The sequence below is a fragment of the Chinchilla lanigera genome, unplaced genomic scaffold, assembly GCF_000276665.1.
Source record: "Chinchilla lanigera isolate Chin_1 unplaced genomic scaffold, ChiLan1.0 scaffold00001, whole genome shotgun sequence".
NCBI lineage: Eukaryota > Metazoa > Chordata > Mammalia > Rodentia > Chinchillidae > Chinchilla > Chinchilla lanigera.
Window position 1 is genome coordinate 47,001,295 of NW_004955402.1, and position 21,639 is coordinate 47,022,933.

The following is a 21,639-nucleotide window of genomic DNA, read 5'->3' on the forward strand; positions in this document are numbered from 1 at the left end:
CAATTTTAGCAATGCAATTCATGCATTGCCATCTAAATACCATGTAATCATGAAACTAAAATGTTTACCAAATAATCAAAGACTAAGACAGAAACAGACTGAAAGGTATTTTGTGAGACACGTATTGAATTATACTTCCAATAAAGGAATTGGTTGAGTTATCCTGAAATGGTTTCTCAGAAAAACTTAAGTGTGACTTGGTTTCTAAGTACAAAAAAAGACTTATGCTGTTATTCCCAATAGTCAGGAAAACATTAGGAGAAGTTGAGCTGGTTTTTGTGGAGAAACAGAATTTTCCCGACAAGTTTCAGGATAAGTTGCTCAGAAAGCAAGCACCATCTTCCTCCATGTTACCGCCTACTCCACCCGGGATTTTCCTCCACATAGGAAGACACCTCTAATATCCTGTATCACTCTTCCTTCTCTCTCTCTCTCTCTCTGTCTCTGTCTCTCTCTCTCTGTTTCTCTCTGTCTCTCTGTCTCTCTGTCTCTGTCTCTCTCTCTCTCTCTCTCTCTCTCTCTCTCTCTCTCTCTCTCTCTTTCTCTCTCTCTCCCCACTGCTATGTAAGCAGTCTCAGCATGGACTCCTCACCAATCAAATTCTTTCTCTTCTTTCAAATATTACTCAAAGTTCACCTCTTCTCTGACTGACACCAGGAACTACTAGTCTTTCATTCTTCCTGTATCCTACCTTGCTCTGTACACTCAATCAACATGAAATAATTGTTATCCCACCAGACCTTCCAAAACCCTAGTGAGGTCCCCTCTTGTGGCCCAGTGGGTCAATAAGAACACTTCTTCTTCCATTTCTTTCCTATTTTCTTGTCTCTTTTTTTTTTAATTTAGTATTTTCTGAACACCTACTTTATGCAAAGCATTGGTCAAGCTTTGTCCATGTATTATTTCATTTTATTTCTTCACAGGCCTTCCCAAAATTAAGCATCTCTGCCAATCTCATGCATCTTTTCTGTGTCTTTTATGGCATCAGGACCTACTTACTGCCCTCCACTCTCTCCCCTGGCATTGTGGTTTGAGTCTTCTCTCCCCTGAGCCCTCCTGTTAAACCAGCTGTAACTCTGAATCTCATACCTGGCTAGTCCTTTTTATTCCCTTGCCTTTTTATCTCTTCTGAATGCCAAAGAGATCTGGTCTTCTTGCTTCCAGTTCTGCTGCAACTAAGTTATTCTAAAGCAGGAGCTGTAGAGATCACAGCACGTCTAAACCTTTATGTAATGCCCTTGTCTACATAATATATATGCTGAGCTTCTTCATTTCGCATTGAATTTCCCACCCTACCACCTTTTCAGTCTTATTTTGCAAACATACAGGATTCCTAGTTTTCCAAATACAACATGTAATTTCACTCTTGTTGGATTTTGTTCATGATGTTCCTTCCCTCTGTGTGGATTTTTCCTATCTCTTTCTTAGAGGAAAAACATCCTGCCTTTCAAGCCTAGCTCAAGTGCCACCTAATCCTCCCAAGTCAAAATCAATTGTTCTTTCTTTTGAACTTTCTCAGCTTCAGTTGTCTCAGCTCTAAGGTTGTGTCTGCCTCATAAACTCATGGAAGGCACAGCTAGAGTCTATTTTCCTTTGCATTCCAACACCACGCCTCAGTCAGGTGCACATAAGCAGAAAGGAAGTTACTAGCGCAGATCATGAATTTTACCAGCCACCATTGGCTTCCAAATGTGCCTCGGAATTTAAAGTTAACAAGCATTCTTCATGTGCTTACGATGAAGATACACTCTGCCAGGCACTGCAGAGGTGAGCAAGGTGGGAGCAAGGTTTATAACACATCTAGTTGAAGATCTGCCTCACTTTACTATGTTAATGCATCAAATACACTCTGATTATGAGGACATAACCTGGTTTTGGGGGTCACCAATCACTCATAAGCCTTTCTCCTTCAGCTGGTACATCAAGAGTAAGATCTCTGTATTCCAAAATATACCCAGGCTCAGAACTCTGGAAACTGAGCTTCTCTTTTTCCCCGGGATGAACAGTGTGCTGATACAGAAAATGAAGGCACTCATCACTCGGCAGTCCTAATCCTCAAATCTATAATCTACTTCAACTTCAGCGAGGCCAAACATTTAAAGCCATGAAAGTAACTGAGAAAACAAGAATGTCTGGAAAACCTAAGAATTTTATTACCTGTGAAGTTAAACTGGGGGATGGAAACTTTGTAAGGATGATAAATTTTTTTGTTTGTTTGTTTAAAACACCGATATCTTGAGAGCAGCTGTGCAAATTTTTCTCAAGCACTAGAGGTGATCTATAACATAAGGTGACCATATGTCCCAGCTTGTCAGGGAAAGTCCTGGCTTACACCTGTTGTCCCTGCAAAATTATTAATAGTGACTCCCTTTCACTCACAAAACTGTGCCAGTTTGGGTAGTGAATTATATGACCACTGTATTGACACTTCTATCAGGTACCAGGAGCTTCTCCACACAAAAAAATGACAGTTTGCTCCAGTATACCAGGGAGCAGAAGAAAGGGTCAGAATCCAGGCTTCCAGACACCAAGCCCAGGCTCTGTCTACAACACCACATTCCCTCTATGTGATTCCTTCATCAACTAATCAACAGAAAAACACTACATGAAATGGTAAAGATACATAAGCCATGGTTTCTGCAAAAAGTACTTACAGTCTTGCTGGAGAGATAAAGCACATACATATTCAACAGTTACTCATTAATTAAAGAGGACCAGAGTATAATCCCAGCACTCCAGAAGACTAAGGCAGGAAGGTCAGAAATTAGAACCCACCCTGGGCAATATAGCGAGTCCTGTCTTAGAACTTAAAAAAAAAAAATTAAACGGGTTGGGGATTTAGCTCAGTGTGAAGGTCCTATGTTCAGTCTCAGTGTCACCAAGAGATACGTTCATAATATGGTGTCAGTTTTGTGGTTCCAAAAGGGCTAGAGAAAACCTCTAAGAGCTTTAGTCTACAGAGATGGTTTTTGGGGGTTATGGGTCTAAACTGGGCCTTAAAGGAAGGAACAGGCAGAAAGGAGAATAAAAGATATTCTTCTTGAAGAAAATAGATAAAAGTAGAAAATAAAATCTGAACAGAAATAAACCACTGAAGTGATTCTACAAGTATTACCCTATATTCGAGAAGAGAAAAATCAAACACAAATAGTTCTTATGGCTTTCCCAAATTGTTGCAGTGATTTCAGGCTCACCAAATATAGTAAGTGTCTTAACAACTAGACAAGAGTTAGACAGCACCCCTCTTTGTGATGTGGTGAGGAAAAAAGTGACCATCTTTTGAATTCTGTCCCAACTTTTCTACCAACTGACATATGTGTCCCCGGGCAAATGGCTTCATCAGTTTTGAGCCTCTTATTTTGTTAAACAAAATCCTAGGGTTGAATGAAATGTTTTCTAAAAATCCTTTGACCTTTGGCAATCCATGACCCTTTAGAATCAATTCCAGGTCTTGCTCAGTATGTTTGAGATTTAGTTCCAAAGTAGATTTAAATGTTCATTTCCAGAAAAATGGCAAACATTGGGTTGATCCTATATGGGTTTCTTCCCCACTACAAAGAAGTGTCATTTTCAAAATAACTCAGAGTTCAGCCTGGAGAAAAAGAAGGAAGGAAAGAAGTGAGGCGCAGCAAAAGAAAAGAAGAGCAGGAGGAAGAGAAGAGCATAGGCTCCGGAAATGAAGATAAAAATTGAATCCAAAGCTTTAACAAAATATTGATTCCATGGTGTCGAAGAGAGCTTCACCCCCACATAAAATCTTGAAGATCTGGAATTGCAGTTGGATCCTAATGTCCATTTACAGACAAGGCCTTGGTCCTGCTTGAGGTAGTCTGGCAGAACTGAACCCCTTTCATAAATCTCAAAGCCTCAAAAACTTCTCCATGAAAGGAAAACTAAAAACACTGCCCACTGGTACAGAGATGCAAGCAAAAACTTCCATTATGTCCATGGTTTGAGATACCAACTGTGGGATCACAATTCATACCACCTATGTATCTGGGGTTTGGGATGAGCAGAAATTAACATAAACACAGCATGAGAATCACAGAAAATTCTTTGTTGCTCAGGGAAAGCAAGTGTGTGGCCACTATGTAGGGACAATCTCACAATTTAAGAGTTATAAAATTCTCCTAAAAAGATAAATCTCTATGAGGCTAAACTTGGCAACACACACACATGACCATAAGGGAGTCATGCAGGTAAAAATTTAGAGATTAAATCATAAGAACTGGAAGTACAACAATCTGAAATGGACTACAAAATATGATTGCTTACTATGACTGCAGTTATTGAAGAAAGAATAAAAACCATAATTTAAAAAAATTAAATGACAAATACAAGATGAGGGAAGAGATTTGAAAAGAAAAAACAGAACTCCTAGGAATAGCTCAATGGACAGCATAAACACTAGAACAGCACAAAATAGATAATCAGTGGATGGGAAGAAAGATTTGAAGAAATTACACCAAAATATATTCTAGGACTTCCAAGTAAAAATGAAGAATTTAACACACGATATCTAATATTGGCTTCACCTGAAACATCACCAAAGCTAAAGGCAGTGAGTGATCTTTTAAAAGATATAACCCACAAGAACAAGTACAGTCAGGAGATCATCCCTTGGACTCATTCATGTTGACATTAGGAATTTCCCCCCATATGCCATAAACATACTATTCTACTGTGATATTCAAAGCCAATAATAACTCCCTCATAATCTTTAGAACTCCTAACACATTTATTGGTTCTCATGCTGAAGTACAGAGTGACCAGGCAATGAAGATGGCCAGATATGTCAGAAAAGCCTCCACAGGAAAGAGAGTTGAAGACAGACAAAAATAAAACAAAATGAAACAACAACAATAACAAAAAAAGCGCAACATGGAGGAAGAAGAAACTTTCAAAAGAGAAAAAATTTTACAAAAAGTTGACATATTCTGAAAACAGAACATAATGCTTTTAAAAAACTATTTATAAGCTGGGCATAGTGGTGCACACCTGTAATTTCAGTTACTTGAGAAGTTGAAGCAGGAGGATTGTAACTTCTAGGCCAGCCTAGCAACTTAAGACTGTCTCAAAAATAAAAATAAAACAGGGTTAAAAAGTACCTCAGTGCTCCTTGAGTTAAATCCCAGTACCACAAAAACAAAGAAACAAAAAGAAATTTTAAAAAACACTATAGACAAAAAATTTTTTAAAATAACAGAAATGAAAGCCAAATAGAATAGAAGTTGAAGTTTAAGAAATTGCCCAAAAAGATAAAGAGACAGGAAACAAGAAAACATGAGACTATTACAGGCCCACGATAGAAGTAGTAGGAGTTCTGGAAGAACAGATTTGGGCTTATGGAGAGGAAACAAGTGCTCAACAAACTGAAAGAATAGACTGATTGTTCAGAAGAACAGATGAAAACAGATGCATAATTAGCAAATTCATTGTGAATTCTGGACTACTGGGGAAATGTACAGATTCTATAAGTTTTCAGTAGAAAGGAAAAAAGATACAACAGTATCAAGAATCAAAATAGGTTGAATTTTCTAACAGCAACACTAGAGACAAGATATATCAGAGCAATGCCTTCAAACTCGTGAAGAGAACATGTTTTTGATCTAGATTTTCTTGCACAAGATAGATAAGCTATCAAACAAGATGACAGAATAAAGGCATTTTCAGATATTCAGAATGTGAATCTTTCATGAATTCATTTTTGATAAGCTACTGCCACAGAAATGAAAGTGAAAAGGGAATTCTATGTGATTCAACATGGGACTAAAGCCAAGGGATGATGGTCATGAAGCAGCACCCCAGGAGGCAGCCGGAGAGGGCACAGAGAGCAGCCCCTGAAGACTGAGAGTGGCCCACCAGATAGTCACTGAGCACTGTCATCCTTGGGCTCTACTTCTGAGGTATGCTGCTCCAACAGTGGAGCAAATCAAGAAAGGACATCCAACTCAGAAGAAAGGAAGAGGACATTTTCAGAATAACCAGAAAGAAAAACTGTAGTAAAGCCATACCATGGAATTTACTTAACTATTGTTTTAAATGAGGTATATTTATATCTATTTATCTAGGATATTTTTAATGTACTGTTAAGAAAAACATGCTATAAACAAATGCATATGATTGGAATTTTTACAACCAAGAATAACAATAGACTACAGACTATCTAGTCTGATATAAATCAGACTCCTATCTGATTTATATCAATATACGTTCACGTATTTATAGGAGTTTGGAGAAATATGTGGATGCACACCAAATATTAACATTGTTAAATTCTTAGTGATACACATAGAAAGGGTAGAGGGAGATTAAGAAAAAACTAAAACACAGGAAAATAGAGACATAAGAATTTAGACAGGGTAAAAAGAAGAGAAGAGAATAACGAAGTCCAATGTACATATATACCAGAGCACGCAGAAAGATATAATAAAGAGAACTGGGGAGAGACTAACATTTAGAGATAAGAACAGAATGTTTCAGAACTGATGAGATTTCGAAAGCCTTACCTTTGAGGCACCCTGAGCCCAAGCAGGGCTGGGGTGAAACTGCAGATCATTAAAAATGAAACAAAACAAAACACAAGGAAAAAAGTTCAAGGCAACTGGAAAAATTAAAAATACCGTAAATGAATAACAGAGTAAATGATGTTTTCTCAATTATAGATCTCAAAAAGCAGGAAACAATACTTTCAAATGCTGAGAAAAAAATACACATGTAAAATTCTACCCCTAGACAAACTATTACTCAAGACTAAGAGTGAAATAAAAATATCTTTAATCAGAGACTAAAATAGTTTATATTTCTGAATGTTTGATGACACAGTTGCTCAAAGATATACTTTATTAATAAGAAACCTGCACTGAGAAAAGAGGAATGAAATTCATGGAACAAAATCAAGGACGTTTGTTGAGGGCTTACTGTGTTCTACTGAGTATCATTCAGGATTCTAAGTGATACAGTTATCACCTCAGATAGTCTTTATGACTCCCTTGTGAGGAAGGTATTATCATTATGCCTCTTTTATACATAAGAAAACTGGGGCACAAAGAAGGTTTTCTAAGCTCAGAGATTTTCAGCTCGTAAGTGGTACAAGGATTCAAATCAAAGCAATCAGGTTCTAGACTCTATACCTTTAATCAAATTGCATATAAAAAGAATGGGGATGAAAGGACATATAAATAAATAATAAATGATAAAATATTCAAAGGTCTCAGATCATGGCATAAGAGAAAGAGAAGTCCAGGTTAAAGTGCTCCAAGAAGTCTATTATTTTGTTTGGGAAGTGAATAGAGATACTTGAAACATAATTTAAGGTTGAAGGGTTAACAACCAAAATAACTGACAACATATAAACATTACAAATCTATAAGAAGACAGAAGAATAACCCAAGTAACTTAATAAAAGACAGAGAAGTAAGAAAAAACAAGAACCAACACAGAATATAGAAAACATTTGGGTTCTTAATTCCAAATATTGTATACATACATTATTAAAATAAACTTAAATGGCTTAAACTAGCATGTTAAAAGAGATCTTTAGATTGAATTTTTTTTAAATTTCAGCTGCAATCTTGCACGTCTCTATTTGTTTTCCTGAGAAACCACTTTGAAGATATCAATATGTAATACAACAACCATTGTTAATTTCCTACCATTTCGTCTATAATTCAGTATCGCTTATATTGTTTTTAAGCTATTTTGTAAATGGATGTCTGTTTGTTAATATGTTTTCCTTCTTTTATTTTTAAAATAATTTTTTTTAAAAAACAAGAAAAAAGCCTAAAATATAATGTCACAGTGAGGTGTCACAGTGAGAAAGCACCACCCTAGGGAAATAGAAGAATATAGTATAGCAAATGTATTAGTCAGCTCAGGCTCCCATAACAAAATACCATATATCAATTGCTTAAACAACAGAAGTTTATTTTCACAGCCCTGGAGGCCGGAAGCTTAAGATCAAGGTCATGGCTGATTTTGTTTCTGTTAAGGGCTCTCTTTTTGTCTTGCCGATGGCTGTATATTCCCTAGGTCCTCCTACTCACAAAACTCAGATGCACAGGCTTCTTCTTATAGCCACCAACCCCATCATAGGGCCCCATCTTCATTTCCTAATGATCTCTGAAAGGCTCCATCTCCAAATACCACCTCATTGGAAGTTCTAGCTTCTATATCTTAATCTGGGGTGAAACAGACATTCAGTCCATAACAGCAATATACATATCAGGTGAATTCTTTAGAATTCTCTTCAAATGTCACTGAACCCAAAAGCAGCCCCAAGACTACATTACATAAAAGAGTAATACCTCCCCATATACGCTAGACACTTCCATTTGTCTTATTTTCCTTTACATTCCTACACCACATGACAAATTTTGTACGTTAGCTTGTTTGTGATCAGCAAATAAAACGGTAAGATCCAAGGGAATAAGACCTTTCTCATTTTGTTCACTATGGTGTTGTCAATGTCTACAATGTTCCCCATACTCTGGTTTCTCTTTTGGTCATATAAATCTTTTGCCTTTTACAATGTTCCAAATAATAAGTGTACAATAAATATGTTTTCATTGATTTAATGAATAAATCTGTTAAAATGTATTTTATAGCCAAAGGCATTCTTGGAGATGAAGAAAATAATTGCTTAATGATAAAAGATACATTCAGAAGAATCCTCTTGCATATCTCACAGTACAGTGTTAACTATGTATCTCAGAAAGTGATTTAACGGTAAAAAGGCAACAAATTCAACTTTATTGTGTGGGTTTTTAGCATACATCCTATGAAATCTATAGAGAAAATGCAAGCTTTAAATAATGCATGTTTACAAGCTTCCCCTAATGGAACTGAAAGAGAACTCTACTCAATAAATACTGTATTTTGCTATCGTTCTTTTTTTATGCTATTTTCTTTAAAATTAAAAAAATAATAAGTACAAAATACACTTGAAATGTGTATAAAAATTGGCCAGGTTCTAGGCCACAGACCAAATCACAACAAATTTCAAAGAAATGCTATCATACAGAACACATGCTTCAACTAAAATACAGTAAAATTTGAAATCAACAACAAAACTACAGTGCCTAAACTCAAGAACATTGTGAAATTTCAAAGGCATACTGCTAAATTATTAATATGAAGTCAAAATGAAAGTAAAAAACATTTAGAACTGAGCAGCAATTGAAGCCTAGTTTTCAATAGGAGAGCATGGTTAGTAGTAAATTCTGTACCAGAAACAAAAACGTAAAGTTAAGAAATTACTGATACAGCAACAAAGTAAATTAAAAAATAATAGAGAAAAAGCCTTTTTCTACATATGAATAAAGTAGTAAGAAGGCATTAATAAAGATAAATCAATAAAACAGAAACAAAGAAACAGTAAAAGTAGGAAAAAGGGTGATTCCTTAAAAACAATCAATAAAATAGGTAAACATTTGACAAGATTGAAGAAGAAAAATAAGGCACAAATAAACATTATTAGGTATGAAAGGGGCCACACTAAGTTTATTAAAAATTTTACATATGAGAATTCTATCTTTTATTTTCAAGTAATAAATCTAAAACCACATGAAATGGAAAACTTATAAATACATATTTATCAAAATGGACACATGAAAAATAGAAAAAAGAACAAAAGCTTCTGAATATTTTGAGTTCAGACCAAACCTAGATTTTAGAATTAGATTATGAAAAGGCATAAAAAGGAAAGCAACAGGTTAATTTCAAGTAAAAATATCAATGCAGAAATCCTAAAAAGATATTTCATATATTTGAGCAAAGAAGTATGCATTAAATTATAGTGATTCTTTAATATACATTTGAGATGATATATACTACGGATTATATATATCAGATAATAAATACACAGGAGTTGGACATAATGACCTAGTAAAATTTATCTCAAAAGCTCATGGTTATTCAATATTAAAAGCTTCATGTAATTTACCACACTGACAGATTAAGAAGAAAAAAAAAACAATATAATTATCTCAATAGATACAGAAAAAGCATTTAATAAAATTTAACCCTGATTCACAGTTTAAAAATACAGCAAAATGTCTAGCCAACTGGGGAGTTGTTTCTACTAAAAATGTACAATAAACAGCTCACATTTTAATCTCAGGTACTTGAGAGGCTGAGGCAGGAAGATCACAAGTTCAAGGCCAGTCTGGGCAACTCAGTGAGTCCTGTGTAAATTCTTCAAAAGGGCTGGGAGTGTAGCTCAGTGGTAGGGTACTGTCCTAGCACGTGTAAGACCCTATGTCTGATCCCCAGTACAAAGAGAGAAAGACAGAGACAGAAAGGGATTGTTATACAGAGAATCCATGAGAAACTACAATTATCAGAGTTTGGTGAAGATGCTGGAGACAGGGTTAATATACAAACATCCATTGTATCCTTATAACAACATTGTATCCTTGTACCAACACATAACACAATGTAATTTTTTGAAGATTTCATTAGCAGGAGCAATAAATCTAAGAATAAATCTATGAAAAGAGGTACAAGATGTATGAAAAGATATGCATCTGTACCTATTTTTACTGGAGGTCTTTAAAACATAGAAATATACACAAATACTATGCATACATATACATATGCATATGTAAAAATATATGTGTGTGTGTGAGTGTGAATATGTGGCAGGACAAGTCCCTATGTCATTCTTTTTCAAAATTATCTTGGGTATTTTTGGACCTTAATTCTTCTACATGAATTTTTAAACAGCTAAAAATGTTGATTAAAAAAATCTCTGAGATTTTAATATGAATTTCATTTAACTTATATATTAACTTGAGGGAACTGTTACTGATGTTCAAGGTTCTTTCTTGATACTGAATTATTGAACAGATAGTTCTAGGAAAACTGTTATCCATATGGGGGAAAATGCAGATCTCTTAATACATAGTACAGTATATCCAAAAATGAATCCCAGTAGAATTACAATTTACCTTAAAACATTCAGAAAAAAAAATGTATTTCAGACACCATTTTTATGATCTCAGACTAGGGAATGACACAAATGTATAAGCCATGAAGGTAAATATTTGATATATTTGGGTTTTTTTATTTTTTTAACTTTTTTTGTTACGGGAATTGAACTCAGGACCTTGCGCTTGCCAGGCAGGTGCTGTGCTACTGAGTTATATCCCCAGTTCTGCCACTGAGCTATATCCCCGGTCAAAAATTTGACATATTTGAACTTCAGCTTTCTTTTATGACCAAAGATGCCAAATAAGCAATGTTTAAAGGCAAGAAATAGAACTAGTTTTTTAAAGCATCCATAATATACAGTGAACACTTAGTAATTTATAAGAGAAAAAAAGTAAACAATTCACTACCCTCTCCTACCCCCAAGCAAAGTCAACAAACAGGTAATACAAAGAAAAAGAAACTCAGATGGGCGGGGGACAAAGAGATATCATCAAAAGTAATCAGAAAAAATATAAATTAACGCTATAAGGAGACTCCTTATCAATCCATCAGATCAGCAAAACCTAGAAGGGACAACACCAATAACTGTAGAAGATGTACAGCAACCAGAACTCCCATACTTTGGGTCTGGAGGGAGAACAATAAGGCAACATCTATCAAAGTTTATGATGCTTCTACTCTGAGATCCAAAAATTCCACTTTCTTCTGTATCTTTGAGAAGCTCAATGTGTACACATGGAAACATTTCAAAGAAGTTCACAACAGCACATTTATAAAATAAAGAACTAACTGAAAACAATCTAAACACCCATCAATTTAAGAAGTGGGTATAGTATTAAAACATATTCATAGAAAAGAATTCTTATGTGTCTTAGCCAGTTTAGGCTGCTACAGCAAAAATGCTCTAGACTGGGTAACTTCACAAATACTTGTTTCTCTCAGTTCTGGAGGCTGGGAATTCAAGACAAAGGCACTGGCAGATTCAGTGGTGCTCTGCCTTCGCTCATGAATGGCCTCATCACTGTGTGTGCCCATGGTGAAAGGGATCAGAGAGGTTGCTGGGGTCTTTCTTTTTGTTTGTTTGTTTGTTTTGTTTTTTGAGATAGGGTCTCATTATGTAACCCAGGCTGGCCTCAAACTCTGGCTTCAAACTCACAGCAATCCTCCTGCCTCTACCTCCTGAGTGTTGCGATTACAAGCCCATACTACCACACCCAGCTTATGGGAACTCTTTTAAAAACCACTCATTCTATTCATGAAACTTCTGCTCACTTGATTTAATCAACTCCCCAAATCCCTCCTCTTAATAGTATCGTACTGAAAGTTAACAATTTAACATATGAATTTGGGGAAGGTACATTTATTCCCTAATATAGCAGTGAAAGGAACTGGATCTACATAAATTAGTTAGAATAAACCTCTAAAGCATCATTTCAAGTGACAAAGCAAGTTGCAGGAAGATTATTTAATGAAAACCCTACTGTTTTTTGAACTCACAAAATACTACTAGGTATTATTTATGACGCATGATTGCACAGTGAAATGCAACAGCAGTCAAAAAAACACAACACAGGCAGAGTGGTTACTTCTAGAAGAACTGGGGTAGAAGGCAATGAGGTGGGGATAAAAAAGAAACTTTAACTGCAGCAATTATCTGTAAAAAGTCTTTCAAAAATGTGACTAAATGTCAACATTTAAGTACGTAGATATAAAATCTAAGTTGTAGGGGGCCTGATTTCTACATTATTCTCTCAATGCAGTTTTGTTGTTGTATTTTTTAAAGTTCATACTTTTTAAAGTTGCATTTTAAAGGAGTGTGCAGATGTGGCATTTATCTGTCCAGTTCTCTCATGTGTCTAGGTACACAGGTGTGTTAGCAGTGTGGGGACCTGAGGAATAGTCCTAGTTCCAAACTACCAACCTGCCCCTGAGCAAAACAATGAACTTCTCTAAGCCTCCATGTGCTCTCTGTAAAATGGGGATAACCACAGTGCTTATACCTTAGAAAGCAGTGGTAAAAAGCATAGGCTCTGGAAGGCCTTGGGATCATCCCAGCCCCACAACTTACCAGTAGTCAAATTACTTAAACTTTCTAAAATGCACTGTCCTCAACTATAAAATGGAAACAGAGATAATATCTAGCTCACAGACTCGTTATGAAAATAAAACAAAATGCAGAAAGAAAAACACTTAGTATACCACCATCAACAAAATATAATTGCGAGGCGTAGACAAGAAAGTTGCCAGATGTATAATGGACAACAGGTTGGTGCCAACCTTACATTACATATTTTAATAAATTACTAGAGAAACAAGTGCACTAAAAGTAAAATTCGACAAAGAATAAACACAATAACTTAGGGAGGAGAAAGAATCCTGATAACAGTTAGCAAATAAAAAGATGCTCAATCTTACTGCCAACTAGAGGATCACAATCTAAACACCAAACACCTATCGTATTGGAAAAGGAAAAAATTTAAATATGACTACAGCAAGTACTAGTGAGAATATGAAGCAGTAGGAATTCTTCTTAAACTTTCCTGATGGAAACTGTCCTGGAGCTTTAACTCAGGAGAGCAATTCGGCAACAGCCAGGAAAGGTGAAGATGTGCTAATTTTATCACTTTGCTGATTTCATGCCTCAGAGTTATCATGGGCAAAGAACATGTGCATATAGCAGCACTGTCTCTAATATCAGGGAGCCAGAAACAACTATAACATCCTTCAAAAGACATTTTAAAAGTTTGAAACAACTTTAATGTCCTTCATGCAATAGAACATGACACATGGAAAATGGATAAAGTAAAAGTACGTTAAGGCATCTTCCGAGTACAACGCAGACTGCAAGCCGTATGGTATCATTTAGGTAAGCTTTAAATATATTTTAAAATATGCATATTTTTATGTAAAAACTAAAATTGCACATGGTGACAATAAGCACCACACTGGAATGGCGCTGTGATGCAGAGGCTGGGAGATGGGTGCATGCTTTATCTCTATTGTATAAGACAAGGCTAGGTGGGAAGACCTGAAGCAAATATAGGTCAGGACATGACCACACAAGGGTGGATGTACATGTGTTCACTATCTGTTCTCCATTATTTCCTGTTTGCTTGAAATACTTCCTAATAAAGAACACCATGCTTAGGCCATTTTAAGATGTCAATAAACACTGTCATGCACCACATAATGACATTTCAATCAACAGTGGGCCTCATACATGATATAGTTCTGCAAGATTCTATCAGCTGGTAGCATTACAGGAGCCTTAGTTAGGGTGAACACACTCTGTGATATGCTCACAAGGAAGACATCATCTTTCAGACCTCTCTCAGAATGACGCTCCTCTGAGAATGTGCTCCTGCCATTAAGTGATGCCTGTGACTGTATGATCATTTTTGAAGAGCACCCTAAGAGCAGGTAGGACAAGTGTTGCCAACTGACAGATGATGAAGCTGAGGGACAAAGCCCTGGCACAGGGGGCACATGGTCTATGGCTCCAGGGCTCAAAGCTCCACTCATTACATTACAATGTTCACACCACTCACTCAGTCACTTACTTAACATAGGGAACTGGAACTTGGCACAATTTAGGGCAGGTGGGTGAAAGAGAAGACTACTTCTTTCTTTCTGGAACATACTGAAGCCTGAGGAAGGGGAATGACATAATTTGATAAAAACAGGAAGGAGCCGTCTGCGGGAGTCATGTGCCAGCTTTTCAATAAGTCTGTAGTCTGCTCCTGGAGGGGCTGAGGGTTCACTACTGAGGAGAAGGAAGAGGTTGAGGGAAGTGAGAAAAGTAGCCATGGCTCCAGAATCATTCACGCTTCAGAGTGAATGGCAGGGGTACTGCCTTTGGGGACACTTGACCCAAGATGTTGTCTGGGCCTGGTCCCTTATTCTTCCCGGCTTTTAGTTCTTCGTGAAACTAAGAAGGTAGAGGTCCCTCTCAAGCCTAGTGAAATTCTAGAGTCCCTTTCTGTCTTGCAGGATTTTTTCCTCTTCTTTTAAAATCTGAAGCATGAGCTTCCTCATTTAACATGTGCCCATGGTTTAAGGCTTTCCCTTGGATGTGTCACAGCTATGTGCTTTAACCCCTGGTAAACACATAAAATGCCCAGCCGTCAGGCCTCCATAAATGCTACTCCTCGGTCTCCCAGCCAGCCCCATCCTGTCCCCTCTTGCAGCCTAGAGACTCTTCTAGGAGTTACAGTGGAGAAGAGAGTAATATGCTCCATCCCATCCGAGGAGTAAACATGCTGTGGGAGGTGGGAGTGGTTTCTCCTCTGAAGCATCACCACGTGCACATTTTAGGCTGGAAAGACGAAAGCCTTTCCTGGCTGTAGGAACTGCTAAATAGCAGGGTGGGTAACCAAGGGAGGTTCCGGAATCTCCTCTAGAGATCTTTAAAGCTACGATGCAGTCTCACATGTCTGACATGATTTTGTGCAGCCCTGGCTAGAGACAGATGGACGAGGTGCCTCCTTGGTCCTCCTCCAAGCCTGTGATTCTGCCTCTTGCTTTCTCTTACCCTCTGCTGTAGACTGCACACCTCCTGTATACTTTCCTCTCAAGTGACACGTACTTACGGCAGTCCTGTAGCCTTGTTTTCTCTCTGTCCTTCTCCTGCTGATACCTCTGCTTGTTCTTTGGGAAAGCTGGAGAAAGGTCAGCATTGCCCAATTGCCCAAAAATAGTTTGGTGGCAGCATCAGATGCCTGGGACAAACAGAGGGAAGGATTCCAATGCCAGCCTATCCATCCTAAACTCCAAATCGGGTGAATACATAAAATTAGCTGTTACTAACAATTAACTGTTAATGACAATATGATCCCAGTACAGTAATTGATTTTAAATAGAGTTTTTAAAAGAATCTTTGGCGGCATTCACCAACAATACAGAGTTTCAAAAGCGTTCATTCCAGGGTTAGTTTTTCCCCCCTTTCTTCTGGCTTAAACCCCAAATGGCCAAGATCCCAGTCTGAATAAACAGTGTGGGTGGTGACTGTTCTGTGGGGCCCAGTAGAGGATGCAATCACTTTCTTACTCGGTTCAGCATTAAATCATGTGAAACTCACCCAGTGCTTCCTTATAACTCTTACCCAGGCACTGAGGGCAAAGTCAACATGTATTCTTTCTCTGCTTCTCAGGGGTGAGAAAGAAATGAATTCTCCTAACCGTTGAAAGTTTAATTATGTATAAAGTTTGTTAACCTCACAGGCGGCTGTCAGATGATCTTGCTAAGGCCTGTGAATGGCATCCCAAGAATGCAGTGATGTGGGCAGAAACCAAGTGAGTTCACGCCACTGAGCGCTTTAAATGGGACCAAATCAGCAGCCGTCCAGAAAGGCTCCAGTGAAAACAGAACTGTAGGATAACCGGTAATTTAATCTCACCTAAGCACTTCTAGGTCTTCAAAAATGATTGTTATAAATCAGAAACTCAGGAAAAATCTCACAGGGATGGGGCCCACAATGACGGGGTAAAGTAATTCTGTTTGCTGGTTACTGTTGCAGCTGGCTGGAAATGTATGCATTTGGAATATTCTTCCCCCACTTTAGAGGTAATGCTTTCTGACTTCCCTGCTACTGATGTTAAAGAAAATGATGAAGCAATCCCATTCATAAATACATGGTGGGGCATGAAGGAGACAGCAGAGTCTGTTTATTTAGACAATTTTGATATAATACAGCCCTCACATGTGCATGCAATAACTATACCTACTTGTCAGTTAATGCCCTGAAATGTGTTCTCCAAACACAGAAGACTGGATTCCTCTCTTCTGGCTCAGGGAACGAAAGGGGACCAGCAGGGTGAGTGTCCTCTGCTAGCCTGAATCTAGGGCAACTTCTGGTCTACTGGCAACCATAATATGGAGAAAGTCCTGGGAAACATTGCTGCCAAGCTAGCATGTGCTTTTTGGTAAGAGAACACTGGGGCCCTGTGGACTGTGTTAGATGCCTAGGTCCAGGGGTTCTCTGACTTGAGGCAAAAAAGAAATATGAAATGTGTAGGATTTGTGCTTCCTAAATTACCTCACCAAGGATCCAATATTGTTTTCTTTCAGTACTTTTCTCAACAAACAGACTTGCTTTATCAGTCAGAATATTTGTTGTCAGTGGGTAAAACTTCACAGGGTCATATTGTAAGACAAAACTTCACTTCATCAGCTCTGCTACCTTTATTGTTAGGAATATAAAGAATGAGTGGTTGGAATTTAGCCAACAATTTTGATACCCTGCTAGAAGCAGAATGGACAGAATCTCACTCATTGTACCTTTAAACTAACCTGAAACTCTGGAATCCTTGACTAAATCAGTCATCTAGATTTTTGAACACATGCTGTCTATCTGTATCCAAGTCAGTTTAATTCAAAAAATACTTGAAAAACACAAAATGGACTAGACACTATTGGTGACAAAAATAAAAAAGGTCATAAAGGAAGAGGCAGACATCAATTCTAACAGAAATCTTGAGTAGGCCTTATGCATGCAATTCCTTAGGGTTTGAGGCCTGAACCCTCAAGGGTTTCAATAGGCCAGTAGGAACTGAACAATAACTCAGTTCGTACCTCTATACATGGCATCACAGAGAAGCAAGTGATATGACTGTCACCAGGTCACAGCATTTCATGGCTGATGTTCTATAATTTAATTTTATTGAGGAAAACCTCTTTTAATATTTGACCCCCTCAAGGTCCTTTCTTTGAGACCCATTGAGATTATGATTACTTTCTTTCCATTTATTTATTTATGACTTTTTTTTACAGGGTTTCACTCTGCAGTTTACGCTGGCCTTGAACTCACTTTGTAGCCCAAGCTGGTCTCAAACTCACAGTGATCCGCCTGCCTCAGCCTCCTGACTGCTGGGATTACAGGCGTACGCCACCACGCCTGGCAAGAACAATCATTTAAAAAGAAAAAGAATTTTCTTCATCTTTGAATCCTGGAGAAGGAAGCTTCATTCAAATCTTCAAACATTTTCTATAAATGTGATTATCCGCCTAGCTATAGGGGAAACATGCATTCATATAAAGAAATTTGTACAGAAAGTAATATCTTCAATCATTTTCACCCTTTGGATGCTGCAATTTATAAAATTTCAAGAAGGAAATGACTCTATTTCTCATGAAGTTTCTACTAGGAAATCAGCGTGAGCCACATTTATGGAAGCAGTGTCTTTGTGCACATCCCATTTGTATTTCTTGTCCACACTGCTGTACTGTCTTGTCAGATGGCTGTTAATCTGTCTGTGTTGATGATAAATTCTTGTGCATTACAGACTCCTTGATTCAGCTTTACATTTCTCCCTGTCATTAATAGAGCTGATGCCCACTAAAAGAATGAGAAAATGAATGAGAGATTATATGTTATGAAAATGTCTACAGCAAGACTTGAAAATTTATTTTTTTAGTAAGGATCAGATAGTAGATGCTTTAAGTCATGTAGTCTCAACTCTGCTGTTGCAGTGAGAAAGCAGACACAGGCAATGCATACAGTCATGGTTGGGTTCCAATAAAACTTTATTTACAAAAATAAGTGGTGAGCAAGAACTGGCCCAGAGGCCATAGTTTTCTGACCCCTGGTCCCTGGGGTTTATCTTGGCATAATCTAAGCATATTAAATTTTCATAAGACATCTGTGTTTTTCAATAATTAGATAAAGTGAAGAAAATATAAATGGTAAAGGATGGTTTGGGAACTCCATTGTTCCCAAATGGAGAAAAAAATCCAGCAAAAAATAGGAAAACACAAATGGAAATTTGCTGCTCTGCCAAGCATATTTCATGGTAGCTTAATTTGTATATTGTACGCCTAAGGAACAATTTTTATCCCAAGAAAACATGGTAGTAGTTTTGCCGTTTATATCCTCATCACTGAGATAACCTGATATGATGTCTCCAAGTTACTAGGTCTGTGTAAGGTCATGCTGAATTTGACATTCTCTGGAGAAGGGAGTGAAAGTTCACCCATCCTCCTTTCCACCAAATTATCTGGTCTCTGATTTTTCTGTTTACACCCTTCCCCAGGTCATTAATGGGGAAAATAATTCTTTGCTTGATGACCCTCTAGAAAACTCTCAGCCACGAAGTTACACAAGAGAATCTCAAAAGCCTGACACACAGAGAAGTAAAGGATAACAATGAGACTGATGCAAACAAGATGTCCCAGCTTGCCACCCTGGTGTCATCTGTCATTACTCTTTGCCTCCCTATCAGTTCGCTTGTGGAACCTGCAGTCCTTCTGCCTCATGCCTCTCAGGTGCTGGGATTACAGATGTGCACCACTACACTCAGATCAGGTCATTTTTGCCCAAAATATGTTTTTTTTGTTTGTTTGTTTTGTTTTTTTTTTAAAGGAGTTGGATTAGAATTGTGGTGGGCACTAAAAGGATGCAAAGTCTTAAAGAAAGTTGTTTGGTTTAGAAAAATTCAGCTAGTTTCTTTCAAGGTATGAGGAATCATATGGCAAAGAACACACTAGAGAGTGCCCCAGCTGATATCTGAAATGGACTGTTCTCAAGTGAGGAATCTTTAAACTGCATCAGCCATGCATGCCCATGTGGTAATGAAACAGTTCTAGAGATTTCTTCTAAAACAGAAAAATAAAATTTGAGGTTTTTTATTTTATAAAGCTGCTCCTTGATAACAGAGCAGGTCAAAAAAATTGGAGGATTTTGTGCATTAAGAAAGTGGAAATGGATGACAGAATGAAGGAGCCGGAACCCTGAGTTCACATTTAGAACATTCGTGTGATGTGAGGCAAATGACTGGACTTCAATGAAACATGAGGTCCTAATTATGACCACGGGGCTAGGATGCACACACCATTGGAAAGAAACTAGAAAACATGATATATGTCCCAATTTAAATGATGTGAGCGTCTCACATGCCTGCAGTGGAGACTGAAAAGATTCTGGGCACAGATTCGGAGCACAAAGACCAGATGAGCATCTTATTAGGGGTCATCAGGTACTACTGACGGAAAGAACACTCCAGTACCCAACCATCCTTGGCTCCTCTCCTCTGTCTACTGAACTTCTCCCCTTCCAGTCTTGCCACCATCCCTTAACCGTGAGTCATCATTAAAACATCCCTTTCTCCTTGCCACAAAATACAGGCTTCTTCCCATTATTCAGCCACCGTCATTCCCACAGCTTAATTTATATTAGATAAAATTCATATTAGGTGAAATTTCAAGTTAAATCAAGCATATGTGGCAATAGTATATATTGTATATATCTCATTTCAACCTTGGTTTGGGGTTAGATGTATCATGACAAAGATAAAAGTTATAAAGAGGGATCTGGGGTGCGGCAAATGAGAGGGAGATAAAAGGTTATGGTATACTGTGACATTTCCCAAGAGGTTATTTATAGTAATCCAGGACACATTCCTACATCTCATTTATGGTAATTGTCAGGTAACATGAATTAGGTCACTTAAGTTTTTCCCTGAAAATGAAACATAAATCATTGGCATCCCATTGTGCAAATTATAAGGGGAAAGGCTAATCTCCAAGGAGAAGGGGAAACTAGCTCATCAAAGAAATCAAGACCTAACATATGTATAGGGAAGATTTGAGCTCTATTCCCTTTAAGTCAGCCTCTCAGGCTGGATCTATAGGATACCAACAAATTGCATAAAGAGGAAAAATAACTGTCAAGGGACTATTATGAAAACAAAATCTAGTAATCAGTTAGATGTTCTTAATCTCTGAGGTGCCTTGAAAACATATCTACTCTTTTTTCTGGCTTTCGAATTCCTTACTATTAAAAACTTCTTTTTAACATACAAAATATTTGAGGAGTCCATCTGGAGAATTTTAGGGATTTCATTTGGCAAAGTAAATGAGCCCTCTGATTAGTGTGTCTAGAACAGTACAGGTGAAATGTCTTTTCAATTCACTATTCCAAAGTTAACTTCGAAGGAATGCTACTTCAGCTTTAAAAAATAGGACCATATTAGTTCATCAGTCCCTGGCAGCATTCTGGGCAGAACTACCAGAAAATCTCGAGGAAAAAAAGAAACTTCCAGAGCCTGCTTTGGGCCCCTTCACATTCCTTTTTTAAGCATTGCAAGATTGAGCCTAGGCCACAGATGCAGCTTTTGGATGTCAGATCCAGCAGACAGATGTTTTCCCTTAAAGCTGTTGTCTCTGCCTCAATCTGTTTATAGCGTGTTTCCATTTTAGCCTGCACCTTAAGTTCTCATTGCTAACTGCACGTCCTACAGGTTCTATTTTTCCATCATTTGTTCTGTTTTCTATAAGGAATTTTCCCACTCTTTCGGTAACCTGTTAACCCTTTATATCCTTTTCTCTCACAGTCTTCATACTGGGATACCAATAAATTTATACCTCATTTTCACAACTTTTCCCTTGAAGAATTTAAATGACCCAATCTGTGTTTATTTCTCAGCCATCTTCAAGAACAGAAATGCCTTGTCGAGATTATGAAGCCCTCAAGGTATGTGGTATCAAAAATAAACTACACTACTGAGGCTACAAGACTGTTATTAACCTCATAAACCAACTGGGTGTCTACTGATGGGGTCCTGTGATATGGATTACTAATTCAAACCTATGGGTTTTTTTCATTTTGTTCTGGATTTATAGATTATCTTCATGTAAATCAGATGAAAGAATTCCAATTTTATGTCAGTTAAGCAGATTCCATGGTGTCCAAACCAAGCTACAAAATTCAGATTC

The 21,639-nt window shown here is 37.5% G+C and overlaps 1 protein-coding gene across 1 annotated transcript in view; it reads right to left on the reverse strand.

Annotated features, from left to right (window-relative positions):
* Bcl2 (B-cell CLL/lymphoma 2) overlaps positions 1-21,639 on the reverse strand; it is a 173,090-nt gene that overhangs the window by 90,170 nt on the left and 61,281 nt on the right. The window lies entirely within an intron of this gene.